Genomic DNA, 21,325 nt, shown 5'->3' on the forward strand with positions numbered 1-21,325 from the left:
CACCCCTCTAGGTGGTCGTAAAGCATCAAGCTGATCTCCCTGTGCTATGCAGCTGCTTCCCAATAGCTGTCTATTTTACATTTGGTAGTATATATAAGTCAATATTACACTCTCACGCTGTCCCAGCTTACTTTTCCCCCTCCCTGTGTCCTCAAGTCCATTCTCTACCTCTGCGTCTTTATTCCTGTCCTGCCCCTAGGTTCTTCAGAACCTTTTTTTTTTTAGATTCCATACATATGTGTTAGCATATGGTATTTGTTTTTCACTTTCTCACTTACTTCACTCTGTATGACAGACTCTAGATACATCCACCTCACTACAAATAACTCAATTTCATTTCTTTTTATGGCTGAGGAATATTCCATTGTATATATGTGCCACATCTTCTTTATCCATTCACATGTTGATGGACAGTTAGGTTGCTTCCATGTCCTGGCTATTGTAAATAGTGCTGCAATGAACATTGGGGTACATGACTCTTTTTGAATTATGGTTTTCTCAAGGTATATGCCCAGTAGTGGGATTGCTGGGTCATATGGTAGTTCTATTTTTAGTTTTTTAAGGAACCTCCATACTGTTATCCATAGAGAATGTATCAATTTACATTCCCATCAACAGTGCAAGAGGGTTCCCTTTTCTCCACACACTCTCCAGCATTTATTGTTTGTAGATTTTTTGATGATAGCCATTCTGACCAGTATGAGGTAATACCTCATTGTGGTTTTTATTTGCATATTTTTAATGATTAGTGATGTTGAGCATCTTTTCATGTGTTTGTTGTCTGTCTCTATATCTTCTTTGGAGAAATGTCTAGTTAGGTCTTCTGCCCATTTTTGGATTGGGTTGTTAGATTTTTTGATATTGAGCTGCAAGAGCTGATTGTATATTTTGGAGATTAATCTTTTGTCAGTTGCTTCATTGGCAAATATTTTCTCCCATTCTGAGGATTGTCTTTTTGTCTTGTTTATGGTTTCCTTTGCTGTGCAAAAGCTTTTAAGTTTCATTAGGTCCCATTTGTTTATTTTTGGTTTTATTTCCATTTCTCTAGGAGGTGGGTCAAAAAGGATCTTGCTGTGATTTATGTCATAGAGTGTTCTGCCTATGTTTTCCTCTAAGAGTTTTATAGTGTCTGGCATTACATTTCGGCCTTTAATCCATTTTGAGCTTGTTTTTGTGTATGGTGTTACGGAGTGTTCTAATTTCATTCTTTTCCATGTAGCTGTCCAGTTTTCCCAGCACCATTTATTGAAGATGCTGTCTTTCCTGCATTGTATATTCTTGCCTCCTTTATCAAAGATAAGGTGACCATATGTGCATGGGTTTATCTCTGGGCTTTCTAACCTGTTCCATCGATCTATATTTCTGTTTTTGTGCCAGTACCATACTGTCTTGATTACTGTAGCTTTGTAGTATAGTCTGAAGTCCAGGAGCCTGACTCCTCCAGCTCCATTTTTCTTCTCAAGCTGGTTTTGGCTATTCGGGGTCTTTTGTGTTTCCATACAAATTGTGAAATTTTTTATTCTAGTTCTGTGAAAAATGCCATTGGTAGTTTGATAGGGATTGCGCTGAATCTGTAGATTGCTTTGGGTAGTATAGTCATTTTCACAATGTTGATTCTTCCAATCCAAGAACATGGTATATCTCTCCATCTGTTTGTATCATCTTTAATTTCTTTCATCAGTGTCTTATAGTTTTATGCATACAGGTCTTTTCTCTCCCTAGGAAGGTTTATTCTTAAGTATTTTATTCTTTTTGTTGCAATGGTAAATGGGAGTGTTTCCTTAATTTCTCTTTCACATTTTTCATCATTAGTTTATAGGAATGCAAAAGATTTCTCTGCATTAATTTTGTATCCTGCTACTCTACCAAATTCATTGATTAGTTCATATTGGTCTGATGACTTCCAAATTCCCATTGTCAACACTGGGAGTAAAGCCCATTGAACCTTTTCCTGGTAAAATTCAGGGTAAAATTATATATGCCTCATCATCTTTAAATAGTCAGGTTTTTCTCCCTATCTTTTTCTCTTTAAATCTTTTTAAGGAAAAGAAACCTTAGCCAAAAAGGAGGAAAATAGTGCATTTTAATAAAACATTATACAATTTCTTGTGGAATTCAAGTTATAAAATACAAGAATCATGTATCTTATAAATAAATATATGATGATGTTACCAAACCAAATATTTTTAGTTTTCTGGTAGCATCTTTAGGATACTCTATGTATTGTATCATGTTATCTGCAAACAGTGAGAATTTTATTTCTTCTTTTCCAGTTTGGATTCCTTTTATTTCTTTTTCTTCTCTGATTGCTGTGGCTAAAAATTCCAAAATTATGTTGAATAATAGTGGTGAGAGTGGGCAACTTTGTTTTGTTCCTGATCTTAGAGGAAATGGTTTCAGTTTTTCACCATTGAGAACGATGTTGGCTGTGGGTTTGTCATATATGGCCTTTATTATGTTGAGATATTTCCCTCTATGCCTACTTTCTGGAGAGATTTTATCATAATTGGGTGTTGAATTTTGTCAGAAGCTTTTTCTGCATCTATTGAGATGATCATACGGTTTTTATCCTTCAGTTTGTTAATATGGTGTATCACATTGTTTGATTTGCATATATTGAAGAATCCTTGCATTCCTGGGATATATCCCGCTTGATCATGGTGTATGATCCTTTTAATATGCTGCTGGGTTCTGTTTGCTAGTATTTTGTTGAGGATTTTTGCATCATCAGAGACATTGGCCTGTAGTTTTCTTTTTTTGTGACATCTTTGTCTGGTTTTGGTATCAGGGTGATGGTGGCCTTGTAGAATGAGTTTGGGAGTGTTCTTCCCTTTGCTATATTTTGGAAGAGTTTGAGAAGCATAGGTGTTAGCTCTTCTCTAAGTGTTTGATAGAATTTGTCTGTGAAGCCATATGTTCCTGGGCTTTTGTTTGTTGGAAGATTTTTAATCACAGTTTCAATTTCAGTGCTTGTGATTGGTCTGCTTATATTTTCTATTTCTTCCTGGTTCAGTCTTGGAAGGTTGTACTTTTCTAAAAATGTGTCCATTTTTCCAGGTTGTCCATTTTATTGGCATATTGGCTTATAGTAATCTCTCATGATTCTTTGTATTTCTGCAGTGTCAGTTGTTACTGCTTTTTCATTTCTAATTCTATTGATTTGAGTCTTCTCCCTTTTTTTCTTGTTGAGTCTGGGTAATGGTTTATCAATTTTGTTGATCTTCTCAAAGAACCAGCCTTTAGTTTTATTGATCTTTACTATTGTTTCCTTTATTTCTTTTTCATTTATTTCTGATCTGATCTTTATGAGTTCTTTCCTCTGCTAACTTTCCTTCTGCTAACTCTAATTGCTTTAGGTGTAAGGTTAGGTTGTTTCTTTGAGAGTTTCATTCTTTCTTGAGGTAGGATTATATTGCTATAAACTTCCCTCTTAGAACTGCTTTTGCTGTATCCCATACATTTTGAGTCGTCCTGTTTTCATTGTCCTTTTTTTCTAGGTATTTTTTGATTTCCTCTTTGATTTCTTCAGTGATCTCTTGGTTATTAAGTAGTGTATTGTTTTCCCTCTATGTGTTTGTATTTTTTAAAGTTTTTTTCCTGTAATTGATATCTAGTCTCATAGCATTGTGGTCGGAAAAGATACTTGATATGATTTCAATTTTCTTAAATTTACCCAGCCTTGATTTGTGACCCAAGATATGCTTTATCCTGGAGAATGTTCCATGAGCACTTGAGAAGAAAGTGTATTCTTTAGTTTTTCGGTGGAATGTCCTATAAATATCAATTAAGTCCATCTTGTTTAATGTGTCATTTAAAGCTTGTGTTTCCTTATTTATTTTCATTTTGGATGATATGTCCATTGGTGAAAGTGGGGTGTTAAAGTCCCCTACTATAATTGTGTTACTGTTGATATCCACTTTTATGGCTGTTAGCATTTGCCTTATGTGTTGAGGTGCTCCTATGTTGGGTGCATAAATATTTACAATTGTTATATCTTCTTCTTGGATCGATCCCTTGATCATTATGTCATGTCCTTCTTTGTCTCTTCTAGTAGTCTTTATTTTAAAGTCTATTTTGTCTGATATGAGAATTGCTACTCCAGCTTTCTTTTGGTTTCCATTTGCATGGAATATCTTTTTCCATCGCCTTACTTTCAGTCTGTATGTGTCTCTAGGTCTGAAGTGGGTCTCTTGTAGACAGCATATATATGGGTCTTGTTTTTGTATCCATTCAGCCAATCTGTGTCTTTTGGTGGGAGCATTTAGTCCATTTACATTTAAGGTAATTATCGATATGTATGTTCCTATTCCCATTTTCTTAATTGTTTTGGGTTCGTTATTGTAGGTCTTTTCCTACTGTTGTGTTTCTTGCCTAGAGAAGTTCCTTTAGCATTTGTTGTAAAGCTGGTTTGGTGGTGCTGAACTCTCTCAGCTTTTGCTTGTCTGTGAAGGTTTTAATTTCTCCATCAAATCTGAATGAGATCCTTGCTGGGTAGAGTAATCTTGGTTGCAGGTTTTTCTCCTTCATCACTTTAATTATGTCCTGCCACTCCCTTCTGGCTTGTAGAGTTTCTGCTGAGAGATCAGCTGTTATCCTGATGGGGATTCCCTTGTGTGTTATTTGTTGTTTTTGCCTTGCTGCTTTTAATATGATTTCTTTGTGTTTAATTTTTGACAGTTTGATTAATATGTGTCTTGGCGTATTTCTCCTTGGATTTATTCTGTATGGGACTCTCTGTGCCTCCTGGACTTGATTAACTATTTCCTTTCCCATATTAGGGAAGTTTCCAACTATAATCTCTTCAAATATTTTCTCAGTCCCTTTCTTTTTCTCTTCTTCTTCTGGAACCCCTATAATTCAAATGTTGGTGCGTTTAATGTTGTCCCAGAGGTCTCTGAGACTGTCCTCTGTTCTTTTCATTCTTTTTTCTTTATTTTGCTGTGCAGCAATTATTTCCACTATTTTATTTTCCACCTCACTTATCCGTTCTTCTGCCTCAGTTATTCTGCTATTTATCCCATCTAGAGTATTTTTTATTTCATGTATTGTGTTTTTAATCGATGCTTGATTCATCTTTAGTTCTTCTAGGTCCTTGTTAACTGTTTCTTGCATTTTGTCTATTCTATTTCCAAGATTTTGGATCTGGGAAATAGAATCTTGGATCATCTTTACCATCATTATTCTGAGTTCTTTTTCAGGTAGACTGCCTACTACCTCTTCATTTGTTAGGTCTGGTGGGTTTTTATCTTGCTCCTTCTCCTGCTGTGTGTTTTTCTGCCTTCTCATTTTGCTTATGTTACTGTGTTTGGGGTCTCCTTTTTGCAGGCTGCAGGTTCGTAGTTCCCGTTGTTTTTGGTGTCTGTCCCCAGTGGCTAAGGTTGGTTTAGTGGGTTGTGTAGGCTTCCTGGTGGAGGGGACTAGTGCCTGTGTTCTGGTGGATGAGGCTGGATCTTGTCTTTCTCGTGGGCAGGTCCACGTCTGGTGGTGTGTTTTGGGGTGTCTGCAGACTTTTTATGATTTTAGGCCACCTCTCTGCTAATGGGTGGCGTTGTGTTCCTGTCTTGCTAGTTGTTTGGCATAGGGTGTCCAGCACTGTAGCTTGCTGGTCGTTGAGTGAAGCTGGGTGCTGGTGTTGAGATGGAGATCTCTGGAAGATTTTCGCCGTTTGATATTATGTGGACCTGGGAGGTCTCTTGTGGACCAGTGTCCTGAAGTTGGCTCTCCCACCTCAGAGGCACAGCACTGACTCCTGGCTCCTCAATTTGGGATGATTTGTTGTCTATTCATGTATTCCACATATGCAGGGTACATCAAGTTGATTGTGGAGCTTTAATCCGCTGCTTCTGAGGCTGCTGGGAGAGGTTTCCCTTTCTCTTCTTTGTTCTCACAGCTCCTGGGTCTCACCTTTGGATTTGGCCCCGCCTCTGCGTGTAGCTCGCCGGAGGGCGTCTGTTCTTCGTTCAGACAGGACAGGGTTAAAGGAGCAGCCTCTTCGGGGACTCTGGCTCACTCAGGCCGGGCGGGAGGGAGGGGCACGGAGTGCGGGGAGAGCCTGCAGCGGCAGAGGTCGGCGTAACGTTGCACCAGCTCGAGGCGCGCCGTGCGTTCTCCCAGGGAAGCCGCCCCTGGATCCCGGGACTCCGGCAGTGGCGGGCTGCACATGCTCCCAGAAGGGCAGTGTGGACAGTGACCTGCACTCGCACACAGGCTTCTTGGCGGCGGCAGCAGCAGCCCCAGCGTCCCACACCCGTCACTGGGCTCCGCGCTTTCAGTCGTGACTCGCGCCCGTCTGTGGAGCCCCTTTAAGCAGCGCTCTTAATCCCCTCTCCTCGCGCACCAGGAAACCAAGAGGGAAGAAAAAGTCTCTTGCCTCTTCGGCAGCTCCAGAGTTTTCCCGGACTCCCTGCCGGCTAGCTGTGGCACATTAGCCCTCTTCAGGCTGAGTTCTTGCCACCAGCCCCAGTCCTCTCCCTGCGCTCTGACCGAAGCCCGAGCTTCAGCTTCCAGCACCGCCCACCCCGGCGAGCGAGCAGACAAGTCTCTCGGGCTGGTGAGTGCCGCTCGGCACCGATCCTCTGTGCGGGAATCTCTCCACTTTGCCCTACCCAGGTATGTGGGGAGTTTCTTGTCTTTTGGGAGGTCTGGGGTCATCTGCCAGCGTTCAGTAGGTGTTCTGTAGGAGTTGTTCCACGTGTAGCTGTATTTCTGGTGTATCCGTGGGGAGGAAGGTGATCTCCGCGTCTTACTCTTCCGTCATCTTGCCCGGAAGTCTATTTGTTCCTTTTGAAATTATTGTTCATTATATGTTGTTTTCTATAACCTTGAGTGGATCAATGTCTTTTTAAAATAGCTCTTAGGTCAGTGGTTCTTAAAGTATCGTTGGGCACTCCCAGGAGTCCTTTGAGATATTTTCAGTGCGTCCACAGGGTCAAAATTTTGATCAAAATTATACTAGGATGTTATTTGCCATTTTTGCCATTTCATGAACCTGCAGTGGAATATTCCAGAGGCTACATGACATGTAATATTGCACAAGATTTAGGAATCCAGCAGTCTTCCATTATGTTAACACTTTGAAGAGACTTGCAAAAGTGCAAAATAATACCATTCACTAATTTTTTTGTTTTGAAAAATAGTTATTTTTTGCAGTTTATGTAAACATAAATTTATATTAACATGAATGCATTTATTTTAAAAATGAATTATTACATAAATATGTGTAAATTTCCTCAGAAACTAATTTCTAATGTAAAAGTATTGATAGATATAACTCATAAGGAAAACTCTTTGACGTCTTTAATAATTTTTAAGAGTTTGAGGTTCTAAAATGAAAAAGTTTGAGAATCTCTAATTTAGTTCAATCCTATTTAAATGAATTCTCTGGCTCACTAATTTATCATCTAGCACATCATCTGGTATTAATATAGGTTGATTTTAGGAAAATATCTTTATCTTGATAGTTTGTTTATGACAGAGAAAAGGGTTCTGTCAGCTTTACAACTATTTCTTTAATTGAAATCTTACATGAAAGTCCAATATTTAAAAGTGAGAACAACAGCAGGGGTAAGGCTGGTCCTCACACCATAGGGACCACAGTAGAACACATTCCAGGGGTCCTTTGAGTGTAATATGAAAATAAGGATTGTAGAGAATTAATTGCATAACTATGTAAACAAGGCACGGTTGCTATGTGTTATCAGCACTGGACCCTTAAATCCAGAATTATGCTTAGTGGCTGACACAGACTAGGGCTAAATAAATGTGTCACAGGAGTGACTGACTACTGGGATGTGGCTATAACTTAAGATAATTTTTGAAACAGTAGTTATTGACAAGAGCTGGGGACAGAAATACATACAGTCATGGTGGCAGGTGGTGGTCAGCAGGAAGTGCCCAACACAGCCTCACTGTTGGGGGAGATGGAGAAAGCCAGGATCTCTTCCTCCTCTCTGGTATTTTCTGAGGGAGTGGAGCAGTGGAATGGGGGTGGCCAGAGACATCAAATATGGAAGGAGCTTCTGGTGTGGCTGTGGGGAGGAGGATGAAGGAAGAGAGGACAGGGAGGGCTGGGGAGGAAGGGGGAACAGGGGTCTATGCTGGACTCAGGTGGTTGGTGAGGGAAGTCGGAGAAGGGAGGGGTCATGGGGAGTGTGGGGACAGGTCAGGAGGAAGGGTCTTGGAAGAAGGTTGACAGGGGGATTAATGGAGGGTGGGTCATGAGGGAAGAGGATAGAGAGGAAGGGAGGCATGTGGAAGGGGGAGGGATCCAGGACCTTGGGGTAGGTAATTCAGGCAGCCCCATCAGCTCCAGCCATTATTTGAATTCAATGAATGGATTTGACATCAGAGGTAAGAGAAGCAGAGATCTCCACCACCCCCTCCCACTCCTCCCTCACCCACATTCCCAAATCCTCACCCTCCCCCTGCCCCTCAATTCCATGGGGGCCCATCCAGATCTGAGGATGGGGAACAACAGGGGGAGGTAACAGGACTGGGTGCAAGCAGGGGGAGGGGTGAGATGGGAGCAGGAAGGCAGGGGTTGGTAATGAGATGAGAGCAGAGGATGATGCGGGGGTGCTTGCAATAAGAAGTCCAGAAATGGAACAAGAAGAGCCAGACAGTCCCCTCTGGACTAGGAGCCCAGAACAGCCCTGGGGGTCCTTGTTCCCCATCTGCTCTGTGGCTGGGGGTTGGCCATGGTCCTCCTTGAACTTCTGTAAAACAAGGCGGGTTAGATGAGGCTGTCCTTGGAGGCTCCCTAAGTCCTGCTATTGCATCTCCTTAGGCTAAGGGTAGGGATCCTTTAGGATATATCTCTGTATTTTGAAGGAAGATTCCACAGGTGTTTGTTGAATGAATAAGTGATGGATCAAATTCCTTCAGGTGGCTTCCCATCACTTTTATTTTTATTTTTTATTTTTTAACACCTTTATTGGAGTATAATTGCTTTACATGTTGTGTTAGTTTCTGCTGTATAACAAAGTGAATCAACTATATGTATACATATATCCCCATATCCCCTCCCCTGTTGCGTATCCCTCCAGCCCTCCCTATCCCACCCCTCTAGGTAGTCACAAAGCACCACACTGATCTCCCTGTGCTATGCAGCTGCTTCCCACTAGCTATCTATTTTACATTTGGTAGTGTATATATGTCAATGTCACTGTCTCACTTCATCCCAGCTTACCCTTCCCTCTCCCCGTGTCCTCAAGTCCATTCTCTGCATCTGTGTCTTTATTACTGTCCTGCCCCTAGGTTCATCAGAACCTTTTTTTTCTTTTTAATTCCATATATATGCATTAGCATATGGTATTTGTTTTTCTCTTTCTGACTTACTTCACTCTGTATGACAGATTCTAGGTCCATCCACCTCACTACAAATAACTCAATTTCGTTTCTTTTTATGGCTGAGGAATATTCCATTGTATATATGTGCCACATCTTCTTTATCCATTCATCTGTCAATGGACACTTAGGTTGCTTCCATGTCCTGGCTATTGTAAATAGTGCTGCAATGAACATTGGGGTACATGACTCTTTTTGAGTTATGGTTTTCTCAGGGTATATGCCCAGTAGTGGGATTGTCTATTTACATCTTCTGCCCATTTTTTGGATTGGATTGTTTGTTGTTTTGATATTGAGCTGCATGAGCTGCTTGTATATTTTGCAGATTAATCCTTTGTCAGTTGCTTCATTTGCAAATATTATTTCCCATTCTGAGGGTTGTCTTTTTTGTCTTGTTTATGGTTTCCTTTGCTGTGCAGAAGCTTTTAAGTTTCATTAGGTCCCATTTGTTTATTTTTGTTTTTATTTCCATTTCTCTAGGAGTCCCATCACTTTTAAGATCAAATCCAGCCTCTCACCATGGCCAAAAAAAAATCCTTCCCCCCAGACTCGTCCTCTCTCCCCTAGACCACTCAGCTCCAGCCACACTTCCCTCCTTGCTGTTTCTTTAACAAACCAAGCTCATCCTACCTCAGGGCCTTTGCACCTACTGTTTTATTCTGCCTGGCTGGCCCTTTTTAGCTTTCAAGTTTCATGTCATCTTCTCAGAAAGGCTTTCACAGATCCCCTTATCTGAAGTGGCCAGAGTAATTATCTTTTTGTTTGTTTTCTGCTTCCTCTAATCACAGAGTGGCAAACTTTCCTTGTAAAGGGCCAGAAAAAAAAAAAAAAAAAAGGAAAGAAATAGTAGTCATTGAAGTGAAACTTCAATAGAAAAAAAAACCCAAAACAAGCTTTCTTTTCATGGGGCCATAACCACTTAATGCATTTCAAATCTAAGTATAATCAGACAAATATCTGAGTTATACATAATTGATAAATGAATATATGAGAAAACTTAGGCAAGAAGTCACTGTTGACACTGTATTTCTAGGAAAGAAAGGGCCTATATGAACAGTAAGAGGAAAGCTGCTTTAATTGTAGAAGGTAAGGAAAATGACCAGTCAAGAGCAATTTTTAACAACATTCTCCTTATTGTATGAATTCTGCCAAATTATTACTTTAAATTTTCTCACTCACACAATTAAGCACATCCAAGTGCTTAGTGATGGTGTTTGCACAGTAGAGAAGTGTTATAAACATAAGACCCATCCATCAGACTAGAACATCATTGAAAGAAATGACATGTGCTTTTGCTGAGGCTATTCCAGAAATGAAAAAGAAGAAGATGATTATATTAACGGATGCACAAAAATTAAAAAAAAAAAAGAACTTGATGGGATAGCTGAGGCAGTTGCTTATTAAACTAGGAGGCCTTCCATACACTCTGGCTTGCCACATTGCTAGTTCTTTTGGGGTTCCATGTGCTGTGACATTGGCTTTGGTTGGCTGTGACAGGAGTGATTTCCAGTAGCTCTCCTTATCTCAAGACAAGGCTAAATGCAAACAAACTAAGGCCACCATGCCACCTAGGACCCTGTTTCTCACAGTCAGCAGGAAACACATTCTTTATAAGATTTCTATTTTTATTTGTAAAAAAAATGTGGGCCTGTTTGTTGTATCACCATTAAAACAGTCAGCGGATGAGGAAAAATTGATGGATAACTTCCTGATATAAATGAATGTCTTTTTTTTTTTTAACTCCCCTAAGAGTAGAGGTCAGTAACATGCTCTAGGGCAGTAATACAGATTTTACTACTTATAAGAAGAAACCTTGACAATAATGCTGCAAGCTTGATAAGAATTCAATGCAAGGCAAAGCAAAGGGAGAAGGATTGAGGAAAAGTGAAGAAAAGTACTTTAGTCCAGCGATGAACTGCATATTCTCATTAATATTTGTACCCAACCAGTAGAAATATCCTTTACTCCTGGCTGTAATTCCAGAAGAGGCAGAACTTCTTAGCCCCAGAGCAAGAGAAACCATAACTGGCTCGGATTTCCATGCCTACTTGCCATACAGTGTACCTGGTATATTATTATTTGCTTATTATTTTCCTTTCCCTGCAATTAGAAGACACAGTTCATGAAAGCAAAAGATTTCTGCCTGTTTTCTTTACCACTGTAAACCCAGTGCACAAAACAAGCATTCAGTATTTATTGATTATACCTATATACAGTTTCTAATAGTGAGTTTTTGGTTTTGGTTGTGTTGCCCTTTATTAGCTGAAAGTGAAGGGCAACACAGACTTTCAAGGAAATGTTAATAAGAATCATGAAAAAAAGTCCCTGTAATTGTGACTCATATACATATTTATAGAAATTATGTCTCCAGTAACATTCCTACATGCAGGACAAATATCAGAAATTAAACATCAACTCTAGTAAAATTTAAAGATTTCTGTCAGCCTATAGAAATGGTTCTCAAACACTTTTGTCTCAGGACCACTTTACACTTTAAAAAATTTTGAGAACTCCAAAGACTTTGTGTTTATTTGGGATATATCTATAGATATCTACCATATCAAAAATTAAACCTGTTAAAATTTAAAACATTTTTTTATTAATTCATTAAAAATAAAATAGCATGTTTTTATAGACAGTTACTATAGTTTCCAAAACAAAAAGTGAAAGAAAGAGTAGCACTGTTTCACAATTTTGCTAATCTCTTTAATGTCTAACTTAATATTGTAGAAGGCAGCTAGATTCTCCTGTCTGCTCCTACATTCAATGTATTGCAGTATCTCATATGAGATTGAAAAAGACAGTCTTTTGTTCAAATAATATCATCCACAAAATACCACAGCTAACATTATACTTAATGGTGGAAGAGTGACTACTTTTCCCCTAAGATCGGGACTAAGGCAAACATGTCTACTGTCACCTCTCTTATTCAACATAGTGCTGGAAGTGTTAGCCAGCACAATAGGGAAAGAAGAAGTAATAAAAGGTACATAGATTTGAAAACAAGAAAGAGAACTGTCCCTATTTGCTGATGACATAATTGTCTACGTAAAATGTCCCATGGAATCTAACAAACAAAAACAACCCCGCCCCCCCCAAAGAAACCCTGCTAGAAACTAATTAGTGAGTTCAGCAAGGTCATAGGAAACAAGATCAATGTTAACAATTTGTTTTTACTCCTACATGCTTGCAATAAAACTGTGGACATAGAAGTTAAACACACAGTATGATTTACAATCACTCAAAAAATGAAACAGGTGTAAATCTAACATAACATATAGTGTAGAACTTATAAGCTTAAAAGTATAATATAATGAAATAGAAATCATCTAAGTAAATGTTCATGGATTGTAAGACAACATAGTAAAGATGTCAATTCTCAAACTGAGATACAGATATAACACAATCTGGGGGCACAGCTCAGTGGTAGAGCATTTGACTGCAGATATAACACAGCTCCCATCAAAACAGCAGCAAGGTTTTTTTTTTTAATGTATATAGACAAAAATATTATAAAATTTATATGGACTTGAAAAGGACCTATAATAGCTACATAGGTAGCTACATACATCTTCCTACATAGGTTCAGTAATTATGATTTTGTGGCACTGGCAAAGGGATAGATAACTGGAACAGAATAGAGTACCTAGAAATAGACCCACACAAATAGGCTCAAGTGATATTTGACAGAGGTTCAAATGCAATTCAGTGAAGGAAGGATAGCTTTTTCAACAAGTGGTTCTAGAGCAATTGGACATCCATAAGCAAAAAATTGCATCTCCATCTAAACTTCATACCCTCTACATAAATTAAGTTAAAATGGATCACTAACTTAAACGTAAACTTATAAAATTTTTAGAAAAAAAGAATGAGATAATCTTTGAGTTTTAGGGCTAGGCTAATAGTTCTAACTTAGACTTGACCTCAAAACACAATCAATAAAAGGAAAAATTGATAAACTTAATCTCATCAAAATTAAAATCTTTTGTTCTATGAAAGACCCTGTTAAGAGAATGTAGACAAGTTACACATTTGGAGAAAATATTTGGAAATGAAATATCCGACAAAAGACTTCATCCAGAATATATGAAGAACTCTCAAAGCTCAACCGTAAAACAAACAAAAAATTTTTCAAGTGATCAGAGTTTTATACTTTAAGTGGGGTCAGCATCAAGGGAGTTTTGGTGTACTGGTTTTTAAAAACCATCTCGGGAATAAATTGATTTGTTTATTTGTTTATTTTTATTTTTAAATTTTATTTATATTTGGCTGCGTTAGGTCTTCGTTGCTACACAGAGGTTTTCTCTAGTTGTGGCAAGCAGTGGCTACTTTTTGTTGCGGTGCGTGGGCTTCTCATTGTGGTGGCTTCTCTTGTTACGGAGCATGGGCTCTAGGCTCACAGGCTTCAGTAGTTGTGGCACACGAGCTTAGTTGCTCTGCGGCATGTGGGGTATTCCCAGACCAAGGCTCAAACCCGTGTCCCCTGCACTGGCAGGTGGATTCTTAACCACTGCACCACCAGGGAAGTCCAATTTGTTTATATTGATGTAACCTATTTAAATTATATTGGCGTAGAATCTTTTATACAGTATTAAAAGAAAGAGCAGAATAAGTGGTGTTAAGGACTAAATATTTGTGCCCCCCATTCATATATTGAAATCCTAACACCCAATGTGATGGTATTAGATGATGGGGCCTTTGGGAGGATGGAGCCCTCATGAATGGCACTAGTCCCCTTATAAGAAGAGAAATGAAAGAGGTGATCTCTGCCATGTGAGGTTATAATGAGAAGACAGCTGTCTGCAAACCTGGAAGAATTTTCTCACCAGACACTAAATCTCTCGACACCTTGACTTTGGATTTTCCAGTTTTCAGAACTATGAAGAACAGATGTTTGTCGTTTAAGCCATCCAGTCAATGGCATTTTGTTACAGTAGCCCAAGATGACTAAAACAGATGTTATTATAGTACTTTAAGAATCATAAGGGTGACTATATAAAAGGGTGAAAAACTGGAGTTACCATGGAAACCCATCTTGCAGAGGCCAGGGCCTGTTGGCATGTGGCCTTACAGCAAGGACACACCAGGCTGAGAGGGCCTGCCTACTGCCTTGGCTCCCCAAATGCCATGACATTCAGTAAAATGATTCCCTTTAGCATCTCAGTATCCGCTGTGGGAATTAGGAAGGTAGTTAGAAAAGGGAAAAGGACTGATTGTTTTACAAAGTACCTTGGAGAGATTGGGACCCTTTGAAAAATCTATATTTTTCCGTCCCACATTTACCCAGCATGGGGAAACATGCTGCTTGTTCTTATCTGCTTCTGTAGATGGGCCAATTAGAATTAATTGGAATGGCATTGTTTTCATAAAAATACTAAGAGTCTGTGTATCACTTTTAATCAAATATAAAAAGTTGCTTATTTATGCCAGCAACAATAATATACATTAACACATTATAAAGATAATGCTTCTTCAGCAAATACTGCGTCGAATCTCCTCATTTTATATATGTGGGAAACTAAGGTTTTGTAAAGTGAATGGATTTCCCAGGTCCAAAAACTAATTAGTGGCCGAGCAAGCCCTAGAATCTAGGTCTTTGACTTCAAGTTTATGGTTGTTAATTATGCTACTTTATTAACAAATAAGATATATTCTAGTGGCAAATTGTCTTTTTTTGGTCCCTCCTCACCCACAAATGGTAGAAAAATATAGCTCACATAAATATTCTATCATGTTTGCAGCAGACATTTAGAATGGTCTTAGTATATTCTAGGTCCTGACTAGTATTCTTCCTATTTTGCAGAGGCTGGTAAGAAAAAAAAACATTGTATTTCCAAGATTCCCTTCTGGGTAGATTTCTGGATATGTTCAGTTTCTGCCAATCATGTGCATTCTGGCAAGACTTGGATTCAGGTCTGAGTTATGAAGGGAGGAAAGCAAGGGACAAGGCATCCATTTCATGGCATGGTCATGGTAGAGGCAGCTGGCTTTTGTATTTATAGCTTTCTGCTGCTCTGGGGCCTCTTTCCTATTCACAGAAGATGAGTGTGATTCTGAGGGCTGGAAGTAGCCTGGAAGTTTACCCTAGAGCCTGCTGTCCCACTGGTACCTGGTGATAAATCCTTTTCTGTTCAACCTCATTAGAGTGGTTTCTGTTATTTTCAACTGAACCCTAACCAACACAGGGTTACAGGATGAAAATCAAACAAAAAGAAACTGGAAAATATACTAAAATGCAGAAATAGAAACTAGAGAGTCTTGAGCTAAGAAAGGAAAGTGGGGTTTGGGCTTTTAGGTGATGGGGCCTGCTTTAGGGAAAGGCCAAATGCTGTGGAAGGGCACATGATTCCAAGCCCTAGAAGAAATCAGTAATGATTGAGTCACTCTTACGCTATGATTGCGTTCTACAAATGAACCTCCATCAAGCACATGGGTCCCATCTGAAGATCTCTATCACCATTTGGTCTCTTGGAAGCTGCATTAAAAGAAACAAAGAAGTATGACTTCAGCAGCAGCTTTCTAGTAGACTTTCTGTGTCAGCAAAGTATCTCCTGATCTGCTTGCTGATGCCTGAAATTCCTTTAACAGGGAGCAAATTATACATAATTAGAAATAAAAGTGTCAAAATGTAAATGCTGATTGAGTTGATGTGCAAAACTCATCAACAGTAAAGGGTAATTGGTTAATTAAATTAGAGTTAATGATAATTTTGGAACTCATTGTTTTGGTGATGGAACTGATTAACATTTATAGAGGACCTACTATGAACCTGGCACAGGGCCTCATGCTTTTACATACTCCATTTCATTTGGTGTCTCTATAACTGTAGTTCTCTGTACAGTGTTTTTATTCCCATTTTCCAGGCACAGAGATTGATATTCAGAAAGATTAAAAAACTTGCCCCAAGTCAAGAAAACAAGGCCTGGGACAGAGGTTTCTCCAGTTTCATAATTTTGAATTGGATCAGGTCTATTTGCTTTTGCATTGTTAGGGATAAATTGAAACTATGCTCAGATATAGTTTTCTCATGGGAGGGAAGGCAGGAAGTTCTATTTTACATGATTTATGGCTTTTTTCCCTTTAAGATGGCTTACTTTTTTATAAAGGGTTTATTTGGCCCAGAGGATTCATTAATAACAACAACAAATAGCATTTGTATAGATATATCAGTTGGCAGTCTACCCTGTTTTCTTGTAATGCATTTTCTTATGCGTTGTCTCATTTTATATTCATGACTTCCCAGTAGAGATAGGTACTATTCTTTCCTGATTTTAAGATGTAAATTGAGGGGTGCGAGGGAGACACAAGAGGGAGAGGATATGGGGATATATGTATACATATAGCTGATTCACTTTGTTATACAGCAGAAACTAACACACCATTTTAAAGCAATTATACTCCAATAAATATGTTAAAAAATATGTGAATTGAGTCCTGAAAGTTGAAGTTATTGCCTCAAATCACGCACTGAGTAGAGATTCTGGATCCCGAATGCTAGAATTCAGTCCCTACTCCTCACTAGAATCTATTATTGCTTATAAGAGATAAGCACCAGCCTGGAGACCCTCAACCTGAGCCACATAAAGGACCAAAGCCACAGAAAATATGATTCTGTTTAATACTTTATCCATTTCATTCCCATTAGCCACCCATATTATTGATCATTTTATGTGCTAACTATTCATGTCTCTCTTCTCACTATTCTATACAGTCCAGACTATGAGAGCTGACATTTTGCCTTATTCAATTTATTATTTCGTACACCTAACACAATGTATTGAATAGAGTAAGCATTCAATATATATTAATGAATGAGTACTTCTGACTATAAGCTTGCAAAGCAGAATAAAACCAGTGAATTTTTCACTCCAGTGTTTTAGCTGAATTTTTTTCCTTTATCAGCATGATGGATTTGGTTTTTAGGGACCAGCATGTTGCATAACAAATATTGGTACTAAATTAATTGCTGTACTTTTGGAACACCCCATTTTACTATCAGCTATATCTGGCCAAATATTTTACTACTAATTGAAAAATCTTTATAGAAGCACCTTCTGTAGAAAGGTATACTATTGTGATTTTCCCCCCTCCACACACCAAAATAAAACAAGTCCCATTGAACTAGTGATTTTTTTTTTTTTGTGCCAAAACCAAGTGGCAGCGGTACCTGCCTGTGGAATCATGATAAATGAAGTTTCCCCAAAGTGAAATTCAATCTGGGCCTTGAGTCATATTGCCAAGCACTGGCCAATGAAAACAACCATTAAGAGAAAGAATCCTGATTTATTTCTTCAATTTTCTCAGACAGACAGAGCATTTGTGGTCAAATGCTTTGTGGTCAAATGGCACCTAAATTGAATAAAACATTCCAATTTTAAGTATTTATTTTTCTGACCTTTGTATATGATGGAAGACTATTGCAAATCTGCTCTAGAAATCTCCCAGGTTTGAATGGATATTAGCACTGAAGAACGTCCTAGCCTTTGTTGTGTGCCCTTAAGGTGGTGGTTACTGTCTGAGGTTTTATTTATTTATTAACTGTAGGAAACATCTAGTTCTGTTGAAAATGTCCATCTAGTTTGCAGGTCATTTTGTAGCCCCGGTACATAAATTCTTCAGAGAATTTTTGACTCTGAAATACTACAGTTGTGACCTACAGGATTTACAATGTGGGAAAGGCAGAAGGAAATAGAGCAAAAGTTTGATGACCTCGAGCCATTCTAAATCACCTTGCTGCTAGTAAATTTGCTTTTCTTGTCAGTTGTTGTTGATCATGACAGATAATGTTAGCTTCTGTTTGGAGATGTTTATTGCAAAGAATGTTGAATTAATTTGCATACACTGGGTTTATTTAGGAATCAATAGCTAGCAGTTACAGAGATAATGGTCTCTGAAGGATCAGAAAGAATTACATAAGAATATGAAATGGGGCTTCCCTAGTGGTGCAGTGGTTGAGAGTCCGCCTGCCGATGCAGGGGACACGGGTTCGTGCCCCAGTCCAGGAAGATCCCACATGCCGCGGAGCGGCTGGGCCCGTGAACCATGGCCACTGAGCCTGGGCATCCGGAGTCTGTGCTCTGCAATGGGAGAGGCCACAACAGTGAGAGGCCCGTGTACCACAAAAAAAAATAGAATATGAAATGAAAATAGATTCAAAATTGGGTCAAGTCAATGAATTTTCCATTTCACATATTGATTTTAGCACTATTCACCTTGTATTAGAGTTAGGCATTTCTTTGATTTATCCACTAGATTACTCTCTTATCAATGTTAGAGGCTGAATTTTATTTATCTTTGCAAAATCAAAATGTTACCTGTGTAATCTAGCATCATTATCAAGCTGGTGCATAACACATAACAGATGCTCAGAAAAAAATAGTTGACACTTCAAATACTCTGTGTACATGTTATATGAATACTGCCCTTTAGTTGTTTTCTATGATGAACACATACTAAGTGGATTTAAATTATTTACTTTAGTATAAAATAAATCCTATAATATAACCAACATTTCAGATTATAGGGCTTTTTTGAACTGGTTCTTTTGAGATTAATGCTACTAAAATTTTGAATGTTTCCATATAAACAGAGAGAGAGAGAGAGAGATTCTCTAAATAAATTATGCAAATAAATTAATTTGGTGCATTATAATTTTTTACAACTTGCACAGAAATTTACTATATATCTTTTGTTTCTCCAAACAGTACTGTGAAGTTGAAACATTAGGTGAATTATTATTATCATTAACTCCATTTTACAAAAGAGAAAGGCAGTGATTTTTCTTAAATTTTTTTTACCTAATAGGTATTGGGCAAAAGATTGGAACACAGATTTTCTAACTTTAAATACTTCGAATTTTTCCACTGCATGCCATTTTTCACTTTAACCTAGGTTGGATGAAATTAATATTTGTTGACTTTGTTGGTAGCTAAACTTAGAAAATGAGGTGCCCTTTCGGGTTTATTCCATAAATAGAAAACTGTACTTGGAGGCTGAGGCGTATGGTGAAAAGTACCTGGATTTGAAGTCAGAGTTTGCATTTCAGCTGTGCCACATGGATGTGGCTTTAATTACAAACCTCTATAGAATTCTTCAGTAAAATACAAACAAACAAAATAAATAAGAAAGGACAATTGAGACACAGAAAAATGTGTATGAATTTGAAACATTACTTAACTGTTTGGTAACACAGTTTTCCCATCTGTAAAATGGAACTGATTATACTTATAGCACAGGGTTGGATAGAGGATAAAGCAAAAAGCACCCACCACTTGAACCTGTGTATCGTACTGATTATAATAGTACAACTGGTGGCTGAATCCTGTCAGAAAGGCAGGTAACTCATTTGACCTTCTACATTTTATCTGAATATACCTATGTTTAAAAACATTCTATAGTTTCAAAGTAAATTATAACATTTCTCATTTATATTATCATCTTTTCTAAGAATATATGTTCATAATCTATGTTGTAAGTTTGTTGTATGTTCAATAGTTCTATGTTCTAGATGAATTTGGGGATAAGATAGTGCCAGAAAACTTTGTAAAATAGTGCCAGAAAACTTCGTAAAATGTAAGACCTATTGATTGAAATGTTGTAATGTCATTCATGCTGCTGCTTTGGATAGGATTTTAAAAATACTTTTCCCATTCAAAAACGTGTTTGAAAGGGTATGACTAACATGATACACCTCATTCTTCAAAACTCATTCAGGTTGTTCTTTCTCACTTAATTCATAAATGAGATGAACGTGTGTGGGAAATTATCTTTTATTGGATCATGTATTTTGATAATTTTCAGTATAAATAGAAGTTTATTTTCTTACTCAGTGTTTGAACTCTGGCCTCTTTCTGGAAGTTGTAACTAAAAATTGAAAAAAAAGGAGTCTTTTAAGTATAATATATTTGACATTAATTAGTTTCCATTCTTGGATACTGGTATGAAGAGCATAAATTTATTTCTTGGACTCAGGAGACCACACTTAGTAAATAGATGAATATTTAGAAAACAAAAACAAAAACAGCATTGCACATAAAATGCTTCTAAGTAGGAGCCTATGTTAAGAGAAAAGAATGGAAAGCAGCCTTTCCTATATAACTACACATATGGAATAAAGATTTAGAGAATGTCAAATGAACTGATATTAATGAAATTCTTTTTTTTGTCATTTTACTTTAAAATCTTTATTATGTGTACTAAAAATACTAATCACATATATTTATGACCACTTGAGTAATTATCAAGAATAACTGACAATCATGGGATTTGCATTATTAATTAAAATGGAAGACATTAATGCCAGGTAGGGCACTCATCAGAAGACCCTTCACATTTGGTAGTGATGCTTAAAACATTTCCATAAACAGTTACCTCCACTTACTTCTCATATATTACATCTCTTTTTAAGTTTTTTCAATGTTCCTAAAAGCTTTGTTTTGCTCAGTGGCCCTTCCCCTCAAAAGAATGTAGGTATGATATTTCCCAAGGATTCTGGTGTCATGACAACTTGTAGAGAGCAGAGTGCATTGCAGTACAGAGGCTGGGGACAGGGGCCTCAATTAGATGGCAGGTTAGTGATCACATCACAATTCTGGTAATTGGTGTGAGGCTAAAACATAGATTTTTCCAGTCGTGAGTGGAAAATAGGAAGAAATAACTGTCTTTTTTAGAGATTATGCTCTTTCAAATTCAGTTTGTGGCCATTTAGCTTGAAAATTATAGAGATGGTAGGTAGCAGTTATCTTTTTCTTTAAGGTGGTTATTTGACAAAATAAGAGTTGTCTTTGGCCTATCTAGCCTCCCAATTTAAAAAAAAAGCTGTCTTGTGAAATTCTGAAGTCTGGGAATCACCAAGTTAAGGTGAGTTAAGAGGTTCAGCCCCCACACACTAGCCTCTCTGAGTTGGTGATTAAATTTAAGGCTCAGCAAAACAAAAAACCAAAACAAAACAAAAACCTACTTGTCATGACCTTTAAAAGAT

The sequence above is a fragment of the Mesoplodon densirostris genome, chromosome 5 (assembly GCF_025265405.1).
Source record: "Mesoplodon densirostris isolate mMesDen1 chromosome 5, mMesDen1 primary haplotype, whole genome shotgun sequence".
NCBI classification, from domain to species: Eukaryota; Metazoa; Chordata; class Mammalia; order Artiodactyla; family Ziphiidae; genus Mesoplodon; species Mesoplodon densirostris.